Consider the following 26638-nt stretch of genomic DNA (forward strand, 5'->3'; position numbering starts at 1 on the left):
TTGTGACATACGGCTTTGACAAATGTATGAACAGAAGTGGACTGAACTAATGTAAAGCTCTGGAAGTACATCAGGCTGCTGGGAGAGAAAGTTGCCTTTCCCTCAGTGTTTTCACCAGAAGCGAGAATGGCATATTTCATTTCTAACCAGTCATCTTTCAAACATAGGAAAATGGGTTGCCTCTAGCCTTAGAAATCTCATTATTCTTTGAATCCTGGCTCTCACAATTTTCTTCCCAACATTTTGGGCCTTTCCACATTGGGGGGAAAGGGGTAGTTCTCTGTTATTCAAGGTGGACCTCAACCACGGTCCTCCCGCAAGTCCCTTTTCAGTGATAATGGCACAATATCCCATTTGCACATAACACAAGCATTCTGGTGAACTGTGATGTGGTTTGCTCTTTTATTTTATTTTCTCCTATAGATGCTAAGTACCCAAATCTTATTCTCAGTATGGTATTTTGTAACATTGCCTGTTGACAAGCCTGTACTTCCTATATCAGAAAGTGTGTGCATGCCTGCAAAATGAATGAACAGATTTTAATAAAACTTTAATAACAAAGCTGGTTATACAAGCACTCTAGGAGAGAGAGAATCTTAAATATTCCATGGAATACTGACTACCTATGTACCATAGCTACCAGCATAATTTACTGACGAAACAAAACATATATTCCAGCAACTCCAAATCAGTGTGCAGGCAGTGAAGCAGTATATATAATTCCCATGGAAATCAGTCACATGCAGAATAAGTTTTAGCACACAATAGTAATAAGCGGTTACATGTGTAGTTTATCCAAACACCCATGGGAGAAGGACGAAGTACAAGCAAGTGACGCTCTCAGTCATGTGTTGGCTCAGGAGACAAAATGCAGGGCCAGCCCCACTATTAGGCAGAATGAGACCGTTGTTACAGGTGTCATATGCTGAAGGGAGGGGAGACAGAAGAGCTTTGTGTGCTACTTGCCCTATATCTTCCCTCAAGTATAGTGGAGGATGCTATCCCTTTGCCAGTGCTGAAGTAAGATAGATTCAAATGCCACCTTAGTCGGTTGTGATACATGGAATGAGGAAAGGCACCCTCTTGTCCTTTGCCTCAGGCCGAAAAATGTTTTAGCCTAGCCTGGACAAGATGAACATTTATCACAAACATATGCCTCCAACTGTGAGTGATAACAATGAAATTAAAACACAAGGCTCCTTCAGCAGGATGTGATCTCTCTAATAGTTTCCTAGCCACCAATTTTAAGCAAATATCAAATCAAGGGAATTCTGTTCTGGGTGCAAATCCAACTCAGAATGTCCAACACTGTAGTTTGTTTGTGAAAATATTTCCATCTAGCATTTCCAAACAAGTGGATGTATCAGGTGGCTATAAATAACTTGGCTTCAAAGCCTGGATGGGAGACTGCCCATGAAACACACTCATGCAAGCCACCCCGAGTTGCATGATAGATGAAGTATACTGCCTAATTAACTGTGAGGGGAGAGACTCCATCAAGCAAGGCCTCTTTGCACCAGCCTTGCCCCACCCTCTAATCTCTGCTTTTCAATTTGTATTGTATTATTTTATATACTGTGTCTTGCCGTTGTTTTATTGATTATAGTTTAGAAATTTATTATAACTGCTGAGTGGATTTCTGTTTAACTTTTATATGTTGTTATTATTATTTAATACTATTCTAGTGATTGTTGAATGTTACTTTTTTGATATAGGTTACCTATTTTAAAGTTATGTTTTATTATCATATTTTTGTATTGCATTAGATTGTTATAAGATGTACATTTTTGGTTCTTCAGTTTGTAAACTGCCTTGAGTATTGTAAGATATAAAGAAGAAGAAGAAGAGTTTGGATTTGATATCCCGCCTTTCACTCCCCTTCAGGAGTCTCAAAGCGGCTAACATTCTCCTTTCCCTTCCTCCCCCACAACAAACACTCTGTGAGGCGAGTAGGGCTGAGAGACTTCAGAGAAGTGTAACTGGCTCAAGGTCACCCAGCAGCTGCATGTGGAGGAGCGGAGACGCGAACCTGGTCCCCAGATTACGAGACTACCGCTCTTAACCACTACACCACACTGACACCACACTGACAGTATGCAGATTAAAAATAATGATGATGATAAATAAAACGAATCATTTGGGCAGAGGCAGATTTAGGGCAATGTGACCAGTACCGCCACACTGGGCGCCGAGCCTAGAGGGTGTTGCAGTTATGATATAGAGAATTGAGAAGAACAGAAGGTGGTAGGTGGGAGAGTGCTAGATTTTGGGATCACACAGGGTGCAGCTGAAATTTGAAAAAACAAAGTCTGCCCCTGACAAGCGTGTGGCACATATGCTGATCAGAGATCACAAAATCTTACAGTAAGCATCTTTGGGAAATGATGGAAGAAACAATAGCGTGAAACCCCAGCTGACTGTAGAAAGGCAAGATTAACAACAATAGCAAAACTCATGTATGGGAAAGGGTAGTCAACACAAAGTAAATACACTGAAAGCAAAGCTAATTGAACCCACACAAACTATTGAAGAACATACACTGTTTGGGTGTTCACACCCAGGAAAGGAGTGACCTGCCACTAGAAAGTTGCAAGGGAAAAAAACCCTTTGGATTACTAGAAGACAGTGTGGATTTATTCATTAGAACTTGCTGAACCAAATCTGTATTTTTGTTGCTGGAACAGGAGGAATGCAGCTGATAGAACAGCTATTTCAAGACTTGAAATAGGTAGGTAAGTAATTTTGGAGTACGCAATTTGTTAGTTATGAAGAAATATTTATGAGTGGACCAGACTGCATAAGAAATTACATTTGAGTTTTTAAGGAGGGGACTGAACGAATGCTCATCTTTCCAGGATAATTTGAGTCTGGGAAACTTGGCTCTTGAAGGTCTGAACTAGAAAATCCATGAGATCGGCACAAAAATACATACAAAAATCTGTTCCTGACAAATAGGCTGTGATGGAAACATCATACTGTAAATAAAAAAATCTTCCCATACATCTATCCAATTCGGTTTTATAACTAGTGTAGTTCCTGCTTTTAATAGCACCTCTGTGGAGAAGAGTACTAAAATCTTCCTGTTATCTCTAACCTGAATTTAAGAATGAACAACTTCTTAGATCCATTCTTTGTAGGCTTGCAGAATCACAGTTAACTTCCCATTTGCCTCCCTGCATGCTCCAAATAGAATAAATTAAATATTTAAAAGACACTATGCAGCAATTTTCTTTTGTAAATGGTGGAGGCCATTTGTCAAGCTGCAGCAGTGTTTTGCAAGCTGTCGAATTGTGCTTACATTGGTTAAAATAATCTTTATATTTCATTAAGCAACCAAATAAGCTGATCTTCCCCACTGGCTGTATAGATGGCTTTAATTTTCAAAATCTGCAAATGCATCTTTTATGTCGTTCAGTGGCTGGAGGGCATTGGTAATGCTGCAGCCAATTGGAGAATAAACAGCAGAGTTTGATTAGGTGGTATATTATATAAATTAACACTGTGCAGTGAAAAGAGCATATCTTAAGTTGTCCTTACTACGATGGGGGGTTGAACTTTCACCTCTCCTATTAATAATGGTTGCAGCTCCCATAATGCTCTTGCTGAAGATTTGAAGAGGGTGAGAATTAGAGGGAAGTTTGTGAAAGCAAAGTTAATAGGAAATGGAAGCATCTGCAATTGATGCAAGTGAGATTAGCCTCAATACTGTGATGTTAAACGACAGGACCAGGAGCTGAATCCAAAAATTCAAGAACAAAACTCTCCCTTTTTTCTACTAAGACCTGTACACTTCACTAGGAGTTTGCACTGTGAAGAGTCACTTTGTGCCAATATTTGACACCCTGATTTGCTGTCCTTGAACACGAATATCAGACTCTAAAAAGGAATCTAATTTTTGCAATAAAAATAAAACTCCTCTGAATTGTTAGTTGCTGTTGTTGCTTTTTTATTGCAGACATTTAGTCTCCTTTTAATATGCTCTTGACAAAATTCATATCATAGTCCTGGTGCAGTGTCATCTCTGATTCTCCAATACAGGTTTTTATGGACATTAACCAAGGAAAATGGCCAAAATCAAGCAACTGAAATGACAGAATTGCTCCAATCACATCCTCCCAGCATTGGTAGGAAGCTAGTTGAACTGTAGCACTGAATGAATCAAGGAAAAGTTCTCAAGAGGATAAAGCACGAACTTAACATCATCAAAGTGCTTGATGAAAGCACTAATGGGGAAGTAAGGGAAAAAATTCATTCCTGGGTTTTTTATCCATTGCCCTATTGGAAATGGTTGTTATCCATCTTTTATTGTTTGCAGCAATAAACCAATTTTACTTCCCCTCTCACATTACATCTTCTACTCCATTATAATTTCTGCAGCCTTCTTCTGAAGCATTTCCGCTTAGTATACTTTAGAGCATAAGCCTAGACAGCTTCCCACTCTGGCCTCAGGCTAATGCAGAACAGAACTGAGTTCTTACTTCAGAAATTAATGTTGGGTAATATTGAAAAGGACTGGGCCCAGGAGTGACCCCGATGAGATCCTTCAGTGGTTAGCATTGATCAGTCAATTACTCATTGCTCTTCATTAATTATGTTATCTTTTCTGTAGTTTTCTCATCTGCCTTGCTCTGCTCGCCAGGTTTTAGATCTTTGCTGATTCGAAACCTGAAGCCATGCTAAAGCCATTAGTTTGCATCCTAAAATATGTTAGGTTAAGGAAGTTAATGGGAAGATTTCTTCTACCCTCTTCCACCTGCAGCCATCTGCAACCCTACAGAAAGCCCTTCCAGGCAGAGGGGGATGTCAACCTAAATCCTGCACCTGCTTTTTCTTTGTCTTTATCTTCCTTTGATGTGCAGCATCTTTTCTGGTGCTCCCATATTCTGTGCTAGGAGCAATTAAAACCGTGTACCGTATTTCCTGACTATTTCCTAAGTATGAATTGGGATCCAAAGAACTGTGAGTGGAAATTTATTGGTACTGCTCCATGAACTCTTGCACAAGCACTAGCAAAAGTCATCTTGTGGTGCAGCACGTTTATTTTTTACAGAAGCACAGTGAAGAAGGAAGATACAGCCTTCCAGAAGATACAGGTTCCAGTCAGTCCTGAGTCACTGTCGTCGGTCCTGACGCCTGCTGCAAGTCCCAACAACCACAGCTGCATCCATCTTATTTTTTCCAAAACGCAATGCCCCAGAAACACCATCACATTTTGTCATGAAGAACCATAGCTGTAAGAATTATTTTTTTACACACAATGCCACAGAATGATGGGACTTCTGGGGCATTGTATCATGAGCAAAACTATGGTGGCAAATGCTGCTGTTTTGTACCCTGCCAAGAGCTCCCCTCTATCCTGGAGCTGGTGCAGACTCCAGTCAGTGAAAATATGCATGTTCAAAGTCTTGTACAAATAAAAGAGCTTCTCTGGATTTAGGGAGTATATTTTTCAAGCAGTGCTCTTTTGCAACATCAGAAAACAGTCCACAAGTGGAAAAGGCCTTCCTCTGCATCCAGGCTCTCTGTGTGTTCTTGACATTGTCTGTATTCACCAGTAGTCCTTCCATGTTTTCTTCTGTATAAGTCTCCAGTATGATATTCAGATCATTGAAACCACAATGTTTGGCACATGCACCCAAAAGCCCAGTTGAGTACACATGACTCACTTATCAAACTTCTTCCACTTCAGACATGCAACACTCCCAGTCTAACCTTTCCACAAACTCCTGCATGCCACACCATCCTCCCATCTCACGTGAGTACCATACCACCAATTCTGATAAATCCCTTTGTGATTCACATTGTACGCAGCTAGGGAGCTGCATCCCTGCATTTACCACCAGACTAGAGGTATGAATGAATTTTATTATTTTGGTCACAGACCAGTTCCAGCCGACATACAAAATGAAGGAAGTCATAAAACATGATAGGGATACATTTGAATTTGCAATAACAGGGACAATACAGAGATAGGTAAAGGTAAGGGGACCCCTGACCATTAGGTCCCGTTGTGACCGACTCTGGGGTTGCGGCGCTCATCTCGCTTTACTGGCTGAGGGAGCCAGCGTACAGCTTCTGGGTCATGTGGCCAGCATGACTAAGCCGCTTCTGGCGAACCAGAGCAGCGCACGGAAACGCTGTTTACCTTCCCGCCAGAGCGGTAGCTATTTATCTACTTGCACTTTGACGTGCTTTCGAACTGCTAGGTTGGCAGGAGCAGGGACTGAGCAACGGGAGCTCACCCCGTCGTGGGGATTTGAACTGCCAACTTTCTGATCGGCAAATTCTAGGCTCTGTGGTTTAACCCACAGTGCCACCCGCGTCCCTTAATACAGATATAGCTACAGTTAAAAAATATATAAATTAAAACTAGAGGTATTATTCAGGAAGTGGTCAACTTCCCCTTCTTTCCATTTTTGAGAGAGCACAATTATTCCTCAATATGCTTATATAAAGCCAATTATTATGAAGTACAAAACCCAACCTTTCAGATAGAAGGCTCCTTCAAAGAGGACCATCCGCAGATGGCATGCTGAGGTTTCACTGCTCACTGAACCTCCATCTGGCTGAGTCACTGCAGCATAGTGGGATGGAGAGCAGGAGGGACACGGCAGCAATGAGGGTTGGCTGAACTGGGGCACTTGCAGCACACTCCCTCCCCTTTGTGCCCCTTCCCCTCTCTGTCTCAGCAAGCTGCAGATGAACAGAGGTCAAGTGTGCAGCTCTGCTCCAGCATGCCCTCCGCTGCTGCCTCTAACAGCCCTTCATATAGACAACTGTTCTCTGTATGCTGCCCCTCTTATAACACATGATCCCACCTCTTGTGTGTGCCTAACTCCCCTCCTACCACCATGGCCACTGTTCTCCATGCTACCTAACTGCTTCCAATCGTGTCTCAGCCTCCACCAACACATCTCTCGGGCTCCTTCTGGAATTCCACAGGCTCTCCACCCATATCATAGGACAACAACAACAACAGCTTCTATTACCCTTGTGCCTTAGGATGATGAAAGTTATGGAGATGGATACATAAGGCCAGAGGCTGTATAAGTAACCGTTTTTCCACCTCAGGGGGTGAAAATTCTGCAGGGAGCTTCCAGCTCCTTTTGTCGTTTGACTAGAATAGGGTTTTTATGCCAAGCTATCAAAACAGCAGTACAAATCAAAGTCCACTCACCTATGGATCAGATTTGGCCCATGAATTTCAGGTTGCTGACCACAGCGCCAGTACCTCAGGCAGCATCTCACCATGTTCTCTTCTTTGCATTTGCCTTCCTTGATTACATTGTCTAATTTGTCAGGAGGGTAGGTAGGCATGAATTCTACTTCACAGCAAAGCATGAATCCTAATCCCCAACATGAGCACTATATAAACACCCGTTTCCTCTTAATGTATTATTCCACCCACCTTTATGAGAAAAACATATTCCGTCCAGGGATGGCTGCAGTTCATAACAATGTAGTGACAGTCCCTTACATATCTAGGAGGGCTCTAAATAAATGATTTCTGCAAGATGTTTTCCCTCATTTCCTCCCTGTATTTCTTGAACCTTTCAGGTCCAAAGGCTCCAAAATTCCCATAAAAATAAATGAATTCTGAGCCCTAAATCAATGTTGTTGTTCCTGAGAGGACACTTGAAATCTATGGAAACATTCCCTTTTTATAATTGATGGGGATATAAACGAAATGCTGCAACTTTCTCTCAGATTCATCCAAAAAGCTTTTGACTCTCTATGTACAATAAATCAGGGTTCAAAAGATTTCCTTTAAAAGATCTAAATAAAGTTGAAATGAAAAAAACAAAGGCACCAGGATACTTAACCTGCAATGGGTTTAAGCCTGTGTGTGTGTGTGTGTGTGTGTGTGTGTGTGTGTGTGTACTACTGAACACTATATATCTCAGTAGATTTGAATTCTAAACTCTCCAACATAAATGAGCTTTAAATGAGACTATCACCATAGTCCATGTCTACTCAGAAGGAAATCCCATTGATACCAATGGGACTGAATCTCAGGGAACTGGTATAGGATTGTAACCATTGATAGAAAAATATGTACAGAATTTTGCTGACATTGTATTCTAATCTTTTGCTGATATTTTATTCTAAATGGCTTTGGTTATGTGGCCTTAATGTTGGAATATTTCAGGAAAGGGTGTTTCATAAGGGTGTTTTTTAGCATTTCATAAGATTGTCATTTCAATTTGACAACTTCTAAGGCAACAAGGATTTATTGCTTCTGTTCCTTTGCCGAAGTGTCATTTTTCAGTTCTAATGTATAGTCTGCCTTAAGAACATTTCTGCTTGGGCCAGTGCAAATGCTTACAAAAAGCTTCTGTTAAAAGTAGTGAAAGCCATTCTCTGATTACACTGCCATATCATCAGCACATTGTCAGGGTTTTAATTTCTTAAATGAGAAAGGGTGTGTGTGCTCAAACCTGCTTCCTAGTGATGCCCTCTACCCTGGAGGTGGTTCTCCTTAAATCTGACTTGTGGAGCTGCATACAGTTGATCGCTGAATGAAACACACTGCATTTGAAAACCATCATGAAACATCAGATTGTTAACAGTGACTGAACATTTCAACGATACTATCATAGTGTTTCGTTATCTGATCTAACTTCCAGTCCTTTTTTTTTTTTCATTTTTCAAGGCTTTTAAACCCATTATTTTAAAAGTGAATGGGGTAGTAAAATAGAAAAAGTATCTCTATTTTCAACTAGAGATGGACAGATCAGTCGATTTTCATTCCATCTCCTTTTGTTGTGTTCATTCATAAATCCACTCCATCCTGCTTTCACATTAATCTGCATAAAAATCCACATTCAATATACATTTAAATATACATCTTTGAACATGCTTCCTCACAAGATTATATATATATATATATATGCACTTTGATACCTTTTTCTGAGCCAAGAACTGCATCACAATATTTGGAGAAGTGCAAATTCTGAATGGTATCTGTATTCTGATACACACATTATTCTGGGGGATGCAGATCATGTCAGTACTGTGAAGAGTTCCCTAGCCAACCCATGTCAAGCAAACGGGTTCTTGTCTGAAGCCCTGTTGAGTGTCGGCACAAATTATCCCACAGGGAACTACCATTCATGCATATAAAAAGTGCTGTAAGTGATTGCATGTCTGAATTTAGCATGCTACATCTGCAGCCCCCATGCCAGGAGCACAATAGTTCAGTCACACATAATGGATAATGGTGTATACCTGTGCTAGCCTATAACCTCCTTGTGGGTTATTATGCAAACAGGTCTGGATGGGCAGTTTAGCACCAGATGTGAACAAGAGGGGAATGCAAATATTTATTTATTTTTAAAATGAAATAAAGGGGAAAGCATTTCAGAGATAGCAGGCGGTAATACTTGTGTGATGTTGTGCTGCTCTTGGAATTTTTAGTGTTAAATTAGCTTTCCAGTATGCACATATACAATTCAATTTAATTGTTCTGTCAATTTAAATTTTTCTCATTTTTTCCAGTCTTACATTCGGTTCAGCATATTACTGTATCAGTGTGTGAATTGATGCTTGTTTGTTTTGAAAGCCCTCACAAAATTTCATCAGAATTTAGTGTGCATTTTTCATTTTGCTTTTTTGCATGTAATTTTCTCTAATGTGTGCAATTTGTACACTTAAAAAAAATATCTGAGAACTGTGTCATAAAATTCAGGGAAGTGTAGATTTTGAAAGGTAGGTTTGTGACAATTCCCATATTGTTTCTGGAAGTCCAAATTACCAAACTGTTTTTTTCCTCATTTCTAACATGCACAAAAAAGTTTATGTTTTATAAATTTAAATGTGAGCAGATATATCAAATTTAAAACATATATTCAGAAAAAAAGACACAGACATTGGAGAAACAAGTTGCCCCTTTATTTATCACAATTATGTGACATCGCATATGGTAGTGAATGAAGCTGCAATCTTATACACTTTAACCTAGACTAATGCAGATTTCCAATGCACTTTTAAAGAAGACTCACAAAACTTCAACTGTGGTGAAAACAGGATCAAATATACCAACAGAGAGGATCTGTAAACAACTAAATAAATTAAGAATAGCCAAATCAAGATATAGTACAGTGGTACCTCGGTTTACAGACGCTTCAGGTTACAGATGCTTCAGGTTACAGACCCCGCTAACCCAGAAGTAGTACCACAGGTTAAGAACTTTACCTCAGGATGAGAACAGAAATTGGGCTCCAGCGGCGTGGCAGCAGTGGGAGGCCCCATTAGCTAAAGTGGTACCTCAGGCCAAGAACAGTTTCAGGCTAAGAACAGACCTCCAGAACGAATTAAGTTCTTAACCTCAGGTACCACTGTATGGACATGAAAGTCCCCTAAGGCAGGAGGAATCAGGTCCCTCCCCACTCTTGGGCACATTTACAAGGTGCCGCCTGTTATCCCACAAAAAAGGACTGGAAAGAATTATTCCTCCTCACTACAAGAACTTTGGGTAAGTAAACATGTCAAGTGCACTCCGGTCTTGTGAAGCCTGAAAGGCAGACTAAAGTATGTCAATGTCAAGGCATCCTAGGGTGACAAAGAGTGCCCTTAGCCCAATAATGCCTTGGGCATTTTCCTGTCCAGACTAAAAACCAACTAAACAAATAAAAATGCCATTCCAAGAACAGGACTCCCAGCAGTAGAGAAGGGGCAAAAAAGAGGATTCCCAAGGCCAATCAGAAACTACTTCCCAAAAAATTCCTACTCAGCCCTGAAACAAGCAACTATTGCATAGAGAGGGTGCTTCAAACTGAAGGGTGAAATTCTGGCATCTTCTTCATCCTGATTGGCCTGACGGCCCACCTGACCCTTTGCCAACTCCTCTCCAGGGCAAAACCATTTTGAGACTTCTTCTCAGGGGAGCTGAGGTGCGGCAAATTAGCCCCCACTTAGGGGTGGGAGTGGCACTCCACACAGTGGGACTTGTTTCCAAGTTTGTGCGCATGGGATTATGATGTGTGTGTTGCTCTCATGCATCTACATGCCACAACGCCGCATGGCAGTTGCAGCAGATATGCAACCTTTGGGGAGAACTGCATTTTCCACAGCGACAAAATGTAGCATGGCTGAGGTCTGGAGAAAAGGTGTATATTTGCAACATCAAAAAATGCCACAACCAACTTTAGCCAGGTCCAAGTTCCATTTAAATGAATTCATTGAGTTAGTTACTAACTCAAGCCCCAGTTCTTTCAGTGGGACTTAATAAATTTGGAAAAAGTCAATGGACTGCAAAAAAAGGGGTGGTAGTAAGAAAAGCAATTTTTATTTTAAAATGGATTTTGGGGGAAGGTACTCAGCAAAAAAAATTAAAAACGTCAGTTTGCAGTTCTTATTTCACATGCTACTGAAGTACCGGAAACTCACATCACTGGGACTGGATGATCACTTGGAAAAGTTTGTCCTGGTCATTTATTTTTAATAAATAAAATAAAATAAAATAAAATAAAATAAAATAAAATAAAATAAAATAAAATAAAATAAAATAAAATAAAATAATAATAATTCAATTCTGCCTGTATCTTAAGACAGGCATGCTAATACATGCTTTCTTTGGCTCAGTCTGTATAACAATTTCTGTGAAGGAGAAAAACATGGTTGAAGGGAATGCCATGTGATTACTGCAAAAGCACCCAGCATTGTCACAAGGAAGAAGTGTCAGGATTTCAGTTTGAACTTGTTACCTGATCACCTTTTCCACACTGCTGGGGAAAAAAAAGGTTTTGAAGAACATTATTTCAAAACCTGATTACCTGAAAGGTATGTGTACTCTCATCTTCCTCTTCCAGGTGTCCCTGCCATCTGAAGTGAGGAGAGGGGCTTCTTGGCAGGGGCAACCTGCTTACAGGACTCTCTCTCCAGGGAGGAGAGTTGTTTTTAAAGATGTTTTGATGCTGGTCTCCTTACAAAACTGGGTGGTAGTTTGAGACATGAACGCATTTATGCCTGTGTTTAGAATCCTCTCACTAGGCACAGCCAACATGGGAGAGCAATAATGACAGTGGTGTTTCTGCCATTTACTTGGACAGAACAGGACAGCATCAAGGATGGAGCTGTGTGGGTTCACTGGCAGGAGCACTGAATTGGCTCAGCCAGAGTGCCCACAGCCCCAATGTCACTCCCATCCTGCCCCGATCCCACACTGTCCAGGTAAGCATATGTAATGCCATTGTCAGGAGGGAAACTTTGCAACATTGCCCTGTTCCTGTTCCTCACACTCAACATCTTTCACATAAAGCATTCATGTAGCCCAGTCCTGGTGCCGAACACATGAACATATTATGGAGGAGTCACATACACGAATCAGGTCACATATAGTTTGGGAAAACGGGCTGTCTGTTTAGTTTAGCTCACCACTAGGCATCTCTCCCTCTCTCTCTAGCAATCCATACATGTTTCTTTTGTTACCCATGAGCCATACAATTCTGAAATCTCCTGCTCTTTGATAGTCAGCCTCCTCTTTCTGTCTCTGGGCAATAGAAATTCCATCAGAAAGTAGATTTCAAACAGGCTTCTACAGACATCTGTCAGGGATTCTCCAATGCCAGTCTAATTGCTTACAGAGACGGTTTCAGTCTGCTGTGTGGTCATAGGCCAACACAGCACATGGTCTTGAAGTCATTCTTTGTCCAGATGGGGGAACAGTGAGAACCTAAGCAGTGACATAGCTAGCTGCTTGGGTTCCCGAGGCGGTGCAAATGCCAGGGCAGAGCATGCTGCGCAGAACCTCCATGGAGTCTGCAAGCCCCCATTGACGTTTTACGCAGCGCAAAGCCTGCAGGTGCCCAAGCCACTGCGTCACTCCCCAGGAGAGACTTGTGGCATAGGTGTGCTACAGGCCAGGTCCATGGTCACCTCCTTCAGTGATGACACCTGGGGCGGCCTGCACCCCCCTTCCTACACCACTGAGCCTAAGAAGGCTTCATAATGCCCAGCACAAAGTGAGGTTTTTTGAATGTACCCTAGTAGTAACTCCACTTCCATAAGTGGAACAGTTGTTCAGCAAGCCTGTCCCTCTAATGGGTCAGAAGATTGCTGGACCACGAGGCATGTCACACTGAATCTTTTCCTATATAATCTGGTAATTAATTACAGTGGTACCTTGGGTTAAGTACTTAATTCATTCCGGAGGTCCATTCTTAACCTGAAACTGTTCTTAACCTGAAGCACCACTTTAGCTAATGGGGCCTCCCGCTGCCGCTGTGCTGCCGCCGCACAATTTCTATTCTCATCCTGAAGCAAAGTTCTTAGCCCGAGGTACTATTTCTGGGTTAGTGGAGTCTGTAACCTGAAGCGTCTGTAACCCGAGGTACCACTGTATTGCATATCCAGACTCAAAATGTGAGTTCAAACTGGCTGGTATGATGGAAGAATGGAAAGGATTTTTTATTTTATTTTTTAATGAAGGAGAAAATTAAATCATGCAAGGTACAGAAACCCTTATTGCTCTTTCCCCTTGTCTTCTCTCCTTCTTCTCTCCTTTTCCCTAGTTGGCCTGTAGATTTGTTTGTGTAAAAAAGGGATGGAGGGAAAGATGGACCCCACAACACAAATGTAATCTGACTCAAGGGGGAAATTGGGACTCCCAATCAGAACAGTTAATGAATCAGCAAAAAGTAACATATTTTGTTCTCAGACTTTGTTTGCTTCTTTTCTTAATTTTCGTCAATATGAGGGTCTTCTCTTGCACATGCTTCACAAACAGATGCTGAATGCACAGACAGCACAGATCTGGCCCTGTGTGTTTAAGCCTATTTTTAGTTCCTATTAACAAGGTGGATATTTGGGGGGAAATATGCGGAATAGCAGAGCCTAGGCACATTAATTGAGTGTAAGTTCCGTTGATTTGTATTTTTTCCATGTAGTGGTTAGGATCAAAAGATAGGCTAGTCCAAATAACATTTTCCTTTTTCAAAATAATATAATTAAGCACTCAGTTAAGTAGAAAAGTAATAACCATCAGCAAAGAATTAAAAGCCGTAAAATAATTTGACTGCAGCAGTGTGAGACTGCTTGTGCTGTGTATTACACAAAAACAAATGGCATGTTCCTGATGCTTATATACAATAGCCTAATCAGAACTACTGCAGGGATTTGAGATGAAAAAGATAATCTGTTCTGCCAGTATAGACTTGTTTGCTGCATACTGTCTGACAATTTTGCACAGTTCATTTTTAAAGTGATTGCTTCCTTGTGGTTATGAAACTTTGTGCTTTGCAGGCATCAAAGACGCTGAATTGTATATCCAAGGGTCAATTTGCAGTAGCAAAAGTGCTTCTTGCTAATGCAAGGTTGGTGAGATGCTGTTGGGTTGTAGACAAAGTCATGCATGTGTAATTCTGCTGGTGCAACCAGCTTCCATAATAACATAATAACACTGGTTTGGGCCAGTGTGTCATCTTGTCCAGCATCGTGTTCTCAGAGTGGCCAACTAGATACATCTGGGAAACCAACAAGTGGTTTCCAGCAACTGGTATTCAGAGGTATTCTTTCCAATAATGGAGGGAGAGCATGGCCACCATGGCTAGCAGCCATTGATTCCATCCCCTTCCTCCCATCTGTTACAGAAAAGAGGAAGCTCCAGTGTATGTGTGGTGGTCCATTGGGTAGATGGAGCTGCAGGGCAACCCACCATATCCCATACCTTTCTAGAGGTTCCCTAACCCTCAGGAGAAGTTTGACTAGGGGAGCACTGGTGAAAATAAAGTGTTCTGCCATTTTGGATATAACCTACTGAATTTTATTTGTGTGGCTCTTGTCCACACAAGCTGTGACCACATGTTTCCAGATGTGTTGCTATAAACATGCTGTCCAAGGACTTGTTAGAGAGCTGGTCCACATGGACAGAGTTGGTGCTACTGCTTTTCATTAGATCTGTCATAAAGATAGGTTCTGCTTTTTATTCCCTGGTCCTCTACTCCCAAATCAAACACATTTCTTGAATATACGGTAAATTGATGATATCATACAACAATCTGAACTTGGAAATAAATTCCATTACTATCAGTGGGACTTGGAGTGGCTTCACACATTCATTTTCAAAACTATTTTTCCTCTTTCCATGGTGCTACTCTGCCCAATAAATTCATGTGCTATGTATGTTATAGTATGATTGTTCTTTCCACCATGTACTGAGCTGGTGAATAGAACTTGTACCCTTTTAACAAGTGTAATGTGCTGAAGAATATCACTATAATAACATGATGTACATTATGAGCATTGGCTCTCTACATGTTGGAGAACATGATGCAGAGGGGGAAATAGTGATATGACATATCACACACACATGAAGCCATGATTTTAGGGCTTGGGTGGTTGCCTCATTGACTTTAGCTGAGATGAATCAGATGTGTTTCAGTTCAACAGAATTTTCGATCAGATGGTAAGCTACAAAGATGACAATATTTGATTGTTTTTGAAGTGAGCAAACAGGCCTGAAAAGCCAAATTGTTATTATTGGCACCAGAATAATAACTTTAAGAAGCTTTTTTTTTTAATTTTAAGAAGTTTAAAATTACAAACCTTTGTGATCCTTGATTTTTTTAAAAAAAACAACAACTAAGAAATTCAGAGGGATTTGGTAGCAACTTAAATTAATTTGGCAGTCTTTTTTGGAAAGGGTAATAATATGTTTCCTTCTCTGCACTCATACCTTTTTATCTATGAGCTCAATGCAGGTTTATTTTTGAAAGCACTTGCAAATCCTAATGTAAGCAACAGAAAGAACGTTGAAATAAATGAGTCAGAGCAAAAGCTTGGCTGCTTTGGTTTAGGTATCTTAGCACAGCTTTAGGAATCTAACTTCAGGCATCTCATCTGGAGGTTTCTTCCAGCAGTAATGTCAATGCAGATGTGTTTGCTTGTTTGGCTTTGATCAATTTGATCCCGACCCTCGCACAACACGCCTAGCTGCTATAGCCAGAAGTCTTCATTTTGGTTTGGACACTGCTGAATTTGTTTCTCTGGCTTTTTGTTATGATGTGTTTGGTGTTTAGGAGAGATTGATGACTCTGGGGACAAAACCCATTACAGTTATCCACAGGCTACAGAGACCAATGCTGTGGAGAAAAAAAATAGTTCCTGGCCTCTCGTGACAGTGTCCACTTCGTCTGACCTGGAAGGAGCCTTTTCTGGTAGTCTTTAATATTGTCCCTTCAGGGCACAGCTAATAAGCCTTATGTTGTGACAGGTACCAGAGTCTGCAAAGTGGACAGAACTCTATTGTCTTGTCGCTGGAGCTTGCTCTGTCAGGCCGCAACATCACACCAACTATAACTACTGTCCATGGTCGGTAAACATTGTTTATAGTAGTTATCACATTACAAAGTGATGCTGCTCAGCGCTGTGTCTGCCTTCATATATGGTCACGCAGAGCAGACCCAGGATCAGATCTCATATTAGATTACCCTGATTTTTTTTCTTCAAGAGGATTTAATTATTTTTTTCTTAATCTGGGGGCAATTAGGAGAGATTTCAACTAGTGCAGAAATAGATATGCGTGGTATATCTTAATGTCTTTAATATTACTATTCTTCTGATTGTTTTATTTTAACAACCTATGTGCTACTTAACTGCAATGGTTTCTAAGTGGTATAAGGAATGACATACAGAAAATATAAGAATCCGTTAGAAACTGTAAAATCAGACTTCAGCTAAAATGCCTGAGGAAATCAAAATTACTTCAATCGGTGCCGGAACGGGGCCTGACTGACAGCTGGAAGAGAGTTCCACAAAATTGGGCCCACAATACTGAACACACAGCGCCTGGTAGAAACAAGCTGTGGATCTGAGCCATGAGTGGGGGGGGAATCACTAACAGGGACTCCCCCCAAGACTTCAGGGATTAAAAAGGGATTAGGCAGTGCTTGAGGTGCTTGACCCAAGTTGTTAAGGGTCTTGTAAATTAATACCTGGCCTTGAACCTGGTCCAATAGCCACGGGCAGCCCAGGACATTTTGGCGCCTGAGGTAAACCACAAAATGGTGCCTGCCACCTGCTCCAGCCAGGGAAGAAGGGGTGAGTGAAGATCTGCATCAGGAACTGGGGGTGGGAATAAATATACCTGGAACAAGGAAGCAATAAAGATCTACGTTGGGAACAAGGATGGGAGGAGACTAGCAGTAACTCCTATCTGCCAAGAGGCCACTGTAGAGGCTGTGAATCCAGCCTCCAAGAAAAGTATCAGAGCTGTCGCTGCCACTGAAACAAAGGCAGCAGGTGAGGTCAGGTCAGCTGCCCCTGTGGATCCTGCCACCCAAAGGAGTTGCCTCACCTTGCCTTATGGGTGGGCTGGCCCTGCCAGTAGTATATGGGCAGCCAGCACATACATGCATGTATGTGGACACCTATATTTGGAATCACCAGCTGGGAGGAGGGCAGATAAGGCATTTCTACAGGGGAGAGGCTGCATTCGGAACAACTGGAGGAGAGATTTCCCAGCTGCTCTGCACCCCAACACCTGTCTGGGGCCCTCATAAAGAGCTACTGCCTAGACAGACACTGACCCAATGGGGTGATCTCTGACCTTTTTTTAAAAAAAGTTTTTTTCTTTTCTTTTAGGCAGAGGACATTTTTTTTTGTTTTAGGTGTGGTAGTGGTATTTATTGATTTTTAAAAGTTGTTATTAAGCCAGTGCCATCTTAAACTTTTGTAAGTTGTATTTTCTTAGTATAATATTGTAGGGCTTTTTCTGTTTTAAGCTGCCTTAGTGCTTTTTTGGTCCAAAGGCAGCAGAGAAATCTTGGATAGTAGATGTGATAAGGTGCATTGCTATGATTATTCCCATAGCTCACACTTATTATTATTATTATTATTATTATTATTATTATTATTATTATTATTGCTTAAAGGTTCTATTTACAACCAAGCAGTATTTCTAATATTATTAATAACAACAACAATAATAAGCACCTGGAATTCCTTTGTAACAAAATGCAAGTTGGAATCAATTCTAAAGCCATGTGAAAGTGAAACCTGGCATTCTTGTCTTAAGACAGGGCTTTGGAGAGAGAGACAGAGACAGAGATTTGCCTTTCAAGACTATGTGACCAAAAAGATATTTGGAGACATGTGCTAATGATCATTATTATACAGCCACAGCAGGCACTGCAACCCCCCCAAACAACTTGACCTCACTCCCAGAGGTGCACTGCATTGTCTCCTGAGACAGATGGATGCCAATTCTAGCTTTGTATAAGTTTACCTCTCAGGTGTCAATAAATGATCACAAATAAATGTTTGGGAGGGGAGAGCCACTCATTCTTCTTTCTGTTCCCAATTGATCTGGTGCTTTCTCCTGTTAATGGCTTACTCTGAACAGACAGACACACTTTTGTACACAGAAGGAAACCATCTCAGTGCAGAAAGTTATTACATACTCTGTCATTTGGAAGGAGAAAATAAGGTGTGCAGTTCTTCAGTGTTAAGTGAACAAGATCAGTGCCAGCCCAACGCATGCCCCTTCTCTCTGCACACCCCAGACACAACATTTTAAAGTCCTGCTGCAGTGGTCAGACACTAGTTCCTGTCCTTGTCTGTGTATTGCCACCCAAAGCAAGACTCTGAACAGGACGGAGTAGCAGAGCAGGCAGGAGACCATCGTCAAAGAATTTGGGGGAAATCCAGTTTCTTTCTGTCCTTCCCGGAAACACTCTCTCTCTCTCTCTCTCTCTCTCTCTCTCTCTCTCTCTCTCTCTCTCTCTCTCTCTCTCTCTCTCTCTCTCTCTCTCTTGCTGTCTCCTTTATGATGCTATGTGTGCAGCTGTCTCTATTGAGACACAACACCTTATTCCACACGCACCCACACACCTCAAGACTAAAATGTTCCAACTTCCCAGCCTCTGGCACACGTGTAAAGAAAGTTATGGAATTCAATTCTACACTAGCACGGAGCGGTCAGGCAGGCAAGCTCTGCATTTGGACATTAATTCAGTAAATGTTTTAGCAATTTACATAATAGCAGGGGGTGGGTGGGAATGGGTATAACTGGAAGGCATATGAAAGCAGATCGTGTATATTCCCTCCCAGCCCTGAGATTCTGGTAAACTGAGACCAGTCATTCCTAATCTTATACTCCCATCTATTCCCCTTAACACCGACCAGACTGACTAAAATCGCCTTGCTTCCAGCATTTACCACTTTTATTAGCACTAAAACAATGAGTTCTAGCAGCTTTATTTGCAAAACTTTTTATTAAACCCTTCACGGTATAGTTCCTTGCAGCCCTAAGATTTTGTATAACTGAGACCCGTCATTCCCAGTCTTAAACTTCCCCTGATTCTACTTAACACTACAGTCACCTTCCTTCCCAGCCTTTACCGTTCTCACTGATTCACCTAATAGCAGATTATTTTTTCCTTCATTTGCTTTGAGCAAAAGTAGAAGGAAAGGGGAGGATGGAAAGGCAAGCTGGCCTTTAGGGAAGCTAGGGGCTACTTCCAGACAAAACCGTTATCCATTAACATCCAATTATCACTTGGTCCAAGCCATTAATTATAAATCAGCCTCCTAATTGGGATAATTAGCTCTCTGCTGCTTAATGTAGCGTGACTGATGCGTTTGGAGAGAATGTAATCACTCCATTTGTTTAGCGTTGGGAGAACAATATCTCGTGCGCTTTCATTTCAGACTTATCTCAACTTCCCCCGCCCTCCGCCCCCGCTGGCATTAAGAGCGCTTTATGGGTTCAATTAATTGTTGGGGAGTCACGCCACTGATGGGCATGTGTCAGTTTTCCGGTGAAAGAATAAACAACCCCATGGGAGACGGATTTCCCATCGAGATCTCTAAGGGCAAGATGCGCGGAATAACTTGATTCCAAATACTTGTCTGAAGTGTCTTGTTCTCTGTGCAGGGCAAATGAAGGGCAAAATTGCCGCTGGTCCAAAACCAGAAGTTACAGCGCAAGCCTAACCATGCCTACTTAAAAGTAAGTCCTACTGAATTCAATCGAGGCTTACTCCCAGGTAAGTGGAGATAAGGTTGCAGCCTTAGTTGCCCTTCCATTGCTTTCTCTTGTGCTGTAGATTTTCTCTTGTCGGTTTTGTTTCCTATGTTGTCCATTTCACTTTCTAACTTTTGCTTTCGTGTCCTGATCGGCAGCGTTCCTTTTTCCTTCACCCCCAAGTCTAACTCCTTATATTTTTCTCCTCTCGGTAAACGATGCACCTCCCAACAGATGGTAGCGTCGAATCTTTCAGTTGGGGAAGGATTGTGAGAGCATGACGAAGAGTTCTGAGTAACCCCGAAGCTTGCCTGTACTCCATAGCGGGCTGACCCAAGAACAGATACTAATAGCCTGTGATATTGTTTTCTCTCTCCCTCTCTTCCTTCCTCACCCCACCTGGTCTGGCTACTTAACACACAGCACCCAAAATGGATTTTCTTTTTCTGGGGGTGCGGAGAGAAAGTTCATTTCTGCTGAAAAACAACAACCACCACTTTTTCACTTTGGAAACTCGCTATACAACACACGCGCGTAGCTTTTGAAGCAAGCTATCGAAAGATTGTTAATAGCGATCTTGCAAAAGGTAAGGGGCAGGAACCTCCAGGACCCCCTCTGAAATGAGTGAAGGGTGCGCAAGAGCTAGTCCCTCGCCTCTCTCATTCATTTCAAAGGAGCTTCCGCAGGAGACGCTCCGCCGTGGATTGTGTTGATAAAGTCGGAGCTGTTTAAATGGAGGTTCCTAACATTATTTTCCCCGCACACATCGCGACACACTCATAGCTACATAATATATAAAGCTAGCCAGCCATCAGGGCTCGAAATAAATTTTTTTGTTGATGATGATGATTACAAGAGATAAACGGCGTTCTTAGGCTATTCCACGCTCTCTTGTGATTCGTGGGTACTTCGCAAACAGTTTTCTCCACAATGCCTGGAAGAAAGAAGAAAAGAAAGAAACTTTCTCCCCCTTTCGCTTGATGTTTCATTAATGAGGCCCTGCTCAGAGAGCCGTATATATATAGCTGCAGGACATGATTAGATATTTATTACTGTCATTTACATGGAAAATTTGAAGAGTCAACCAAGTGGAACTGAAAGGGGGGTGGGAAGGGGGGCGAGTGGAAATGGGATGTACAATAGAAGGCAGAGGGACCCCAAGGAAGACGTCCTGGGGTGGTTATCCTAGCAGCTGGGGCGAGGTGACAGGCCGGACCAGCGGGAAGTTCCCTGAACAAAATTAAATGTCAGGGATTTAAATCGGCGCGCAGCAAGGAGAGGAAAAACCCGCGCAGCCTTTGCGAACGCCTTGAACATTCAGGATCGGGGAAATGGCAAGGGCCAAAGCTTCGCCAAATTTCTAAAGCCTCTCAAGTCGTCTGTGTAGCCAGAGACTTTTGTCATCAACAGTACAACACACACACACTTTAAACTCTGCTTCAAAGTCTTCCCTTAGCTTGCGATCTCCAGCGATTTACAGCCTAACTCTAGAACGTGTCAACTTGGAACTAAATCCCCTTGAGTTCCATTGGGCTTTCTCGCGGGGATTGCAATTTTAATGGGGGCAGGGGGAGAGAAAGCCTATTGGGCGTGAATGGGATTTGACTTCCGAGTTTACTTCTTTGGGACCCGGGCTCTGAGAAACGTTAGAGCGCTTTCAAAAGGCACCGTTTCCAAAATATCAGAAGGCAGCGAGCTAATATTTTGTACCGGCTGCCTCTTACGAACAACAACCTAGAGTTCCCTAAAGAGTGAAGCCGTAGCAAATAAAATACAAATAAAATGAAATAGTCCCTGTCTATAGACAGTCAGAAACTAAACCTCGGGGCTAACGGGCAGCGCTCCACCCGAGGTCCTGCTGCAGCCTACAGGTCAGCCGGATACATTTGACTCGAGGTCCCTGAGATGAAGATGGAGGGGGCGGCTTGGGGGTTGTCATCCAGATCTAAACAAACCATTGTTTGTGGAGAAAGCCAATGTAAAAAGTTAAAGAGAGACCGTAGATTTTCACCTGGGCACAGCGTGCACACTTTGGTTTTGTTTTCTACAAACGTTTTATTTGTGCAGACAAGTCCATTGCTTTCCTGTTAGTTTACGGACAAACGAATGTGCCTCGGATCTCTCATTTAGAGCCCGCTAGGAGTCCTCGTTGACCCACAGTCTATCCCCCCCACTCTTTTTTTGGGAAGCGGGTGTCTTTTAAAACCACCGGCCATGTTCAGAACCAGCTTCGCCCTCTGCGATACAGGACCGAACTAGCGTCGTTTATTGAGCCCGATCCACAATCCCGTTAAAGGCTCCGTGCCAGGGACTAGAACCTTGGCGCGCTTTAGTACACCCATGAAACCAAACCTGCTTAAGTCCAAGTATTTCGGCTTAAACGGTTGCCCATCACTTTCTTCCGGGGAACACACACACAGCACATATATTGCTAGTGGAGAAGTCACGCGTGTTTGCCCGACTTCCGCCTTTGTGGGTGTAAACTTTACACAATCGGTTTGAGTTCAGTTCTTGCTTGGTTGCTCCGTAAGAATGAATGGTTCAAACAAATAGCTAAACCTGTTCATTCAACGACTCTCTCAGTTATCTTTCGATTCGCGCCACTTTAAAAAGGCTGCGACCTTCAGATTTATTTGGGAATTAAAGTTTCGTTGAAGTCAGTGGGACTTAACTCGTTTCGTTTAGGGGGCGTTTTCCTGGGAAAGGCAGGTTGACATTTCGAGGACAATTTATTCACTGACAATGCAATCGTAGGCTGACTCCGATTTGGAATAGGAGCGCAGGGCAGCGCATCTGACCTGAAATCGTGAATGCCTACGGCTTGCTCCTCTCTCAAGGATACTGGATTTCGGACCTGGTGGCAAACACCACCTAACCGTCTAAATAAGAGGCAGCAGCCGAACACACGCGGGCGGACGAGTTAATGAAATCACCGAGGTAAAATACATTTGTCCGGAAGTTGGAGAGATGTTGTTGTTGTTGTAAAGGTCGATTTCCAGCTTCCCTCTGCATTTGTATTTGAAAATTATTTCTCAAACTTTGCCTCCCCGACCTTCCCCCCCAGAAAAATACTCAAGAAGTAACAGGAAACCAAAACTCCCCCCCCCCAATTTAAAGTCATATTAGTGTTGATCAGAAGAAAATAAGCGGATAGTATTGCTTAAAACCATTCGCTTCCCCCCCCCCCAAAAAAAATCATTTTGTAAAGAGTCACGGAATTCTTGTTCTTCAGAGCAGCCTGATCTTAAATGGCCCCTCAGAATCCTAAGGGAGTTTCTCAGAGGAGTTAAGCCTACAGAGTTCAGCGGGACTTACTCGGTTGTAAGTAAGTGTGCTTAAGGTTGCTCACATGGAGTTTGAATTACAGTGGTACCTCAGGTTACATACGCTTCAGGTTACAGACTCGGCTAACCCAGAAATAGTACCTCGGGTTAAGAACTTTGCTTCAGGATGAGAACCGAAATTGTGCTTCGGCGGCGCGGCAGCAGCAGGAGGCCCCATTAGCTAAAGTGGTGCTTCAGGTTAAGAACAGTCTCAGGTTAAGAACGGACCTCCGGAACGAATTAAGTACTTAACCCGAGATACCATTGTATATTGTTAAGCACGAGACTGAATTCCAAACACCTGATGATGACTCAGAAGTATAGCATTTGACTTCGAAAGGGGCGCAACCCGATCCTGTGCGCCTCTCACCAAGTTCAAGGGGCCTTAAAGGTACAAAACCTGCATATTGGGTTGGCCCACCAAGAAAGGAAGCACATTTCCTGATTTTCTTGAACTGCCCCTCCCCCATATGCAAATCTACATCTGCCTGGATCCAAACAGGGGCACAGATTGAGTAATACCCCCACCCCCACTCACGTGCACAGTGGGGCGGCTTAGGCTGGTTGCCCTCCAGAGGTTGCTGGAAGACAACTCCCGTCATCTCCGACTGTTGCCCCTGCTGGCTGGGGCTGATGGGAACTGGTGTCCGACAACATCTGGAGAGCCACAGATTCCCCAGCTTTGCGCCCCCTGCCAGATATCTTTGACTACAACGTTCATCCACCCCAGCCATGGAGGTTTACTTCTGAGTAGATAGACGCAAGTTTGCTATTACTATCAATGAGTTGTAGGGCTACTTCTCCGCTGAGTGTCCCGATTTACCCAAGGAGAGAAAAATGGTCCTTGCCCAGACTTCCCGTCCACGCTGATTCGTCTTCCAATCTTCCCCTACCCGCTATCCCACGATCCGAGGGAAATCTCTGGCAATGTAGGCCTATCTCCCCTTCGAATGTCGCCTATTTAAGTATGTGGGTTTGAAGCATATTTTAACTGGGGCCTTGCAAGGACGGGGGCGGAATGAAGGAGCGAGCAGGGTTGAGGGGGAAGGAGCGGCTGGCTTCACCAAGGAAACCACCAGCAACAACAGACACCTACAAGGCAGCGTGAACCATAACTCAAGTGAAGGCAAAGTTCCGGAGTGTCTACCTCTGTAGTCTCCTTAAAAGGCCAACGCGTCCCGGTCCTGTCCAAGTTTGCTCAGGGGAAAGGCCTTTTGAGTTCGATGGGACTTATTACTCCCAGGTAAGTGTGTATAGGATTGCAGCATTGAAGTCTCATTGACTCTGAAATCCTGTGCACACGCATTTAGGAAGAAGTCCCACTGAACTTGGCTTGACTTGCTTCAGAATAAACTTTTGCATAGATTTCGAGCGCATAATCCTCGAATCCGGGGTGCCTCCACTTTGGGGCTGAACTGGATTGCCGGTGTATCTACAGCTGATTCGCATTAGCAACGGTTGAGGGGAGGATCTCAAGGCCATCTATTTCACATACTTTGCTCGCAAACAGCGTTCCCACGCCCCGCAATTGTAATTTATTTTTATCCACCAGGTAAAAAAAACCCCCAGATCCAGACCCATTCTCCTGCTATTGAGCTGTATCTCCACCACTAGCGCTGGTTTCTCCTCTTTGCCTGAAATCTCCCCCGCCCCCCTGTCTCCAGATTCCCACCCCTCGCCCCCGTTTCTCTCCCCCTTGGACCTCACTAGGCTGTTTAGCTTATTAAAACATCATTATGTAAATAGGGGTGAAATTGACAATCTACCACTGGTGCCTACAGACGAAGAGATGCGCTGTTAATTGCCCGTAGGCAAATAGAAGGGATGTAGGGAAAACAGTGGGAGAATGAAGTATCTTTTAAACACACACACACAAACAAACAAACACAGACAAAACTTTCACCTTCTTCACTTTCTCCTAAAGCCTGTACTATGGAAAGTACAAAGGGGAGACTTGACAAATTTGAAGATTTGAAGTGGAGTATTAAAACCATTTGTGGCGCGGCTTCGCCTCTTGTCCAAGCAAAAGCTTTTAACCACACGGATCTGTGCGCCTGAATTTTATTTCTTTAACCATCTGCTAAAAATTACATTCGAAAAGCGAGGCAAGAGATTTGTCTCTATTTAGTAAAGGGGAGTGGGGTGAGGAAGGAGGGGTAAAGAAAGAAAAAAAACATTTACGGGGCAAACTAATATATTCCAAATGAAGCCAAGCCAGAACAAACCCCAAAAGCGGAGCCGTTCAAAGGGAAGAAGGGAGGAAAAGAGGAAGAAGAAAGAGTTGGCGGAACGGACAGCAGTCCAGCCATCTGGCCAGAAATGATACACTGGGTCAACGGTGGGAGATGGGAAGCCTCGGCTAGTCAGTAGCCGCCTAGTCACTCACACGCGGGGTCAGTGCCTGGCTGTGAAATAGGGAACCGGCCCGTGACAACCGGCGCAAGAGCACAGCGTCGACTTTGGAAACTTTGCTGCGAAGAAACGAGCCCCACGACCACACAGCCCAGTCCCACCCACCTCTCCAGCAAGCGGGGTGGGGGAGAGAGAGAGAAAGCCATGGTCGCCAAACCTCCCCGCGCTTCCCGGGTGTAAACGCTCCTTCCTTGCTAGCTCGGGCTCGCTCGCCCAGGCTCTGCGCCGGGGGATCCACGCGCGGAAGGACCAACCTCTGGGCCAAGTTTCGAGCGCCGGGCAGTTCCTCTGTCAAGCAGAGGGAGGGGCAAGCGGGATGCGGAGGCCATACCTTGGGAGCCGAAGTTTCGCCTCTCTCAGGCTCGGCTGCAGTCGGCCCGGGGGGAGCCTCCGTCAGGGTCTCACTCGGGAGCGTGGGGTGCCCAGAAAGGGACTCGGGAGCGGAAGGGGAGCGCTCGCCTTACTCCTGCCTCCTCCTGCTCCGGGTTTCCCAATTGTCTCTGGGTCCTGCAAAGCTGCCATCTACTGGGGGAGGAGGAATCAGGAAGGATTTTTAAAAGGAGCTTCACACAGACCTGGGAGCTACCCTGCAAGATTTTCAATGGTCCTTCACCCTGTCAATCAAGAGGGAGGCTTGCCGATCTCTCCCCGCCGCCGCCGCCGCCGCCAAGTCTCCCTCCGCCTCCTTCTTACTCTTCTAATAGCAACTTAAGAGGAGTAGGGTGGATGGGCTGCTTTTTTTTTTTGCCCCCCTCCCCTTCTAGTCATTTACTCCAAGCCTAGTCAGGTGCAACAGTCTAATTGAATCCCTGGCAGATCATCAGAGCAAGCCAGGCTGGCGTGGAAGAAGCGGAGGGGCAGAGGAGAGTTTAATAAGTGGCCGGAGTGGGTGGTGGATCTGAGCCTGAGAAAAGTGACCGCGGCTCTCCAAGGCGGAGAG

At 43.4% G+C, this 26638-nt stretch overlaps 1 protein-coding gene across 1 annotated transcript in view; it reads right to left on the bottom strand.

Moving 5' to 3' along the window:
* Positions 1 to 26318, bottom strand: part of DMBX1 (diencephalon/mesencephalon homeobox 1) — a 36568-nt gene extending 10250 nt beyond the window's left edge. The window contains exon 1 of the mRNA XM_081916520.1: positions 26030 to 26318. The gene's annotated coding sequence lies outside the window, so the exon portion shown is untranslated. The remainder of the gene's footprint in view (positions 1 to 26029) is intronic.
* Between the last annotated feature and the right edge of the window lie 320 nt (positions 26319 to 26638).

Source organism: Podarcis melisellensis (assembly GCF_964234715.1).
Source record: "Podarcis melisellensis genome assembly, chromosome: 6".
Lineage (NCBI taxonomy): Eukaryota > Metazoa > Chordata > Lepidosauria > Squamata > Lacertidae > Podarcis > Podarcis melisellensis.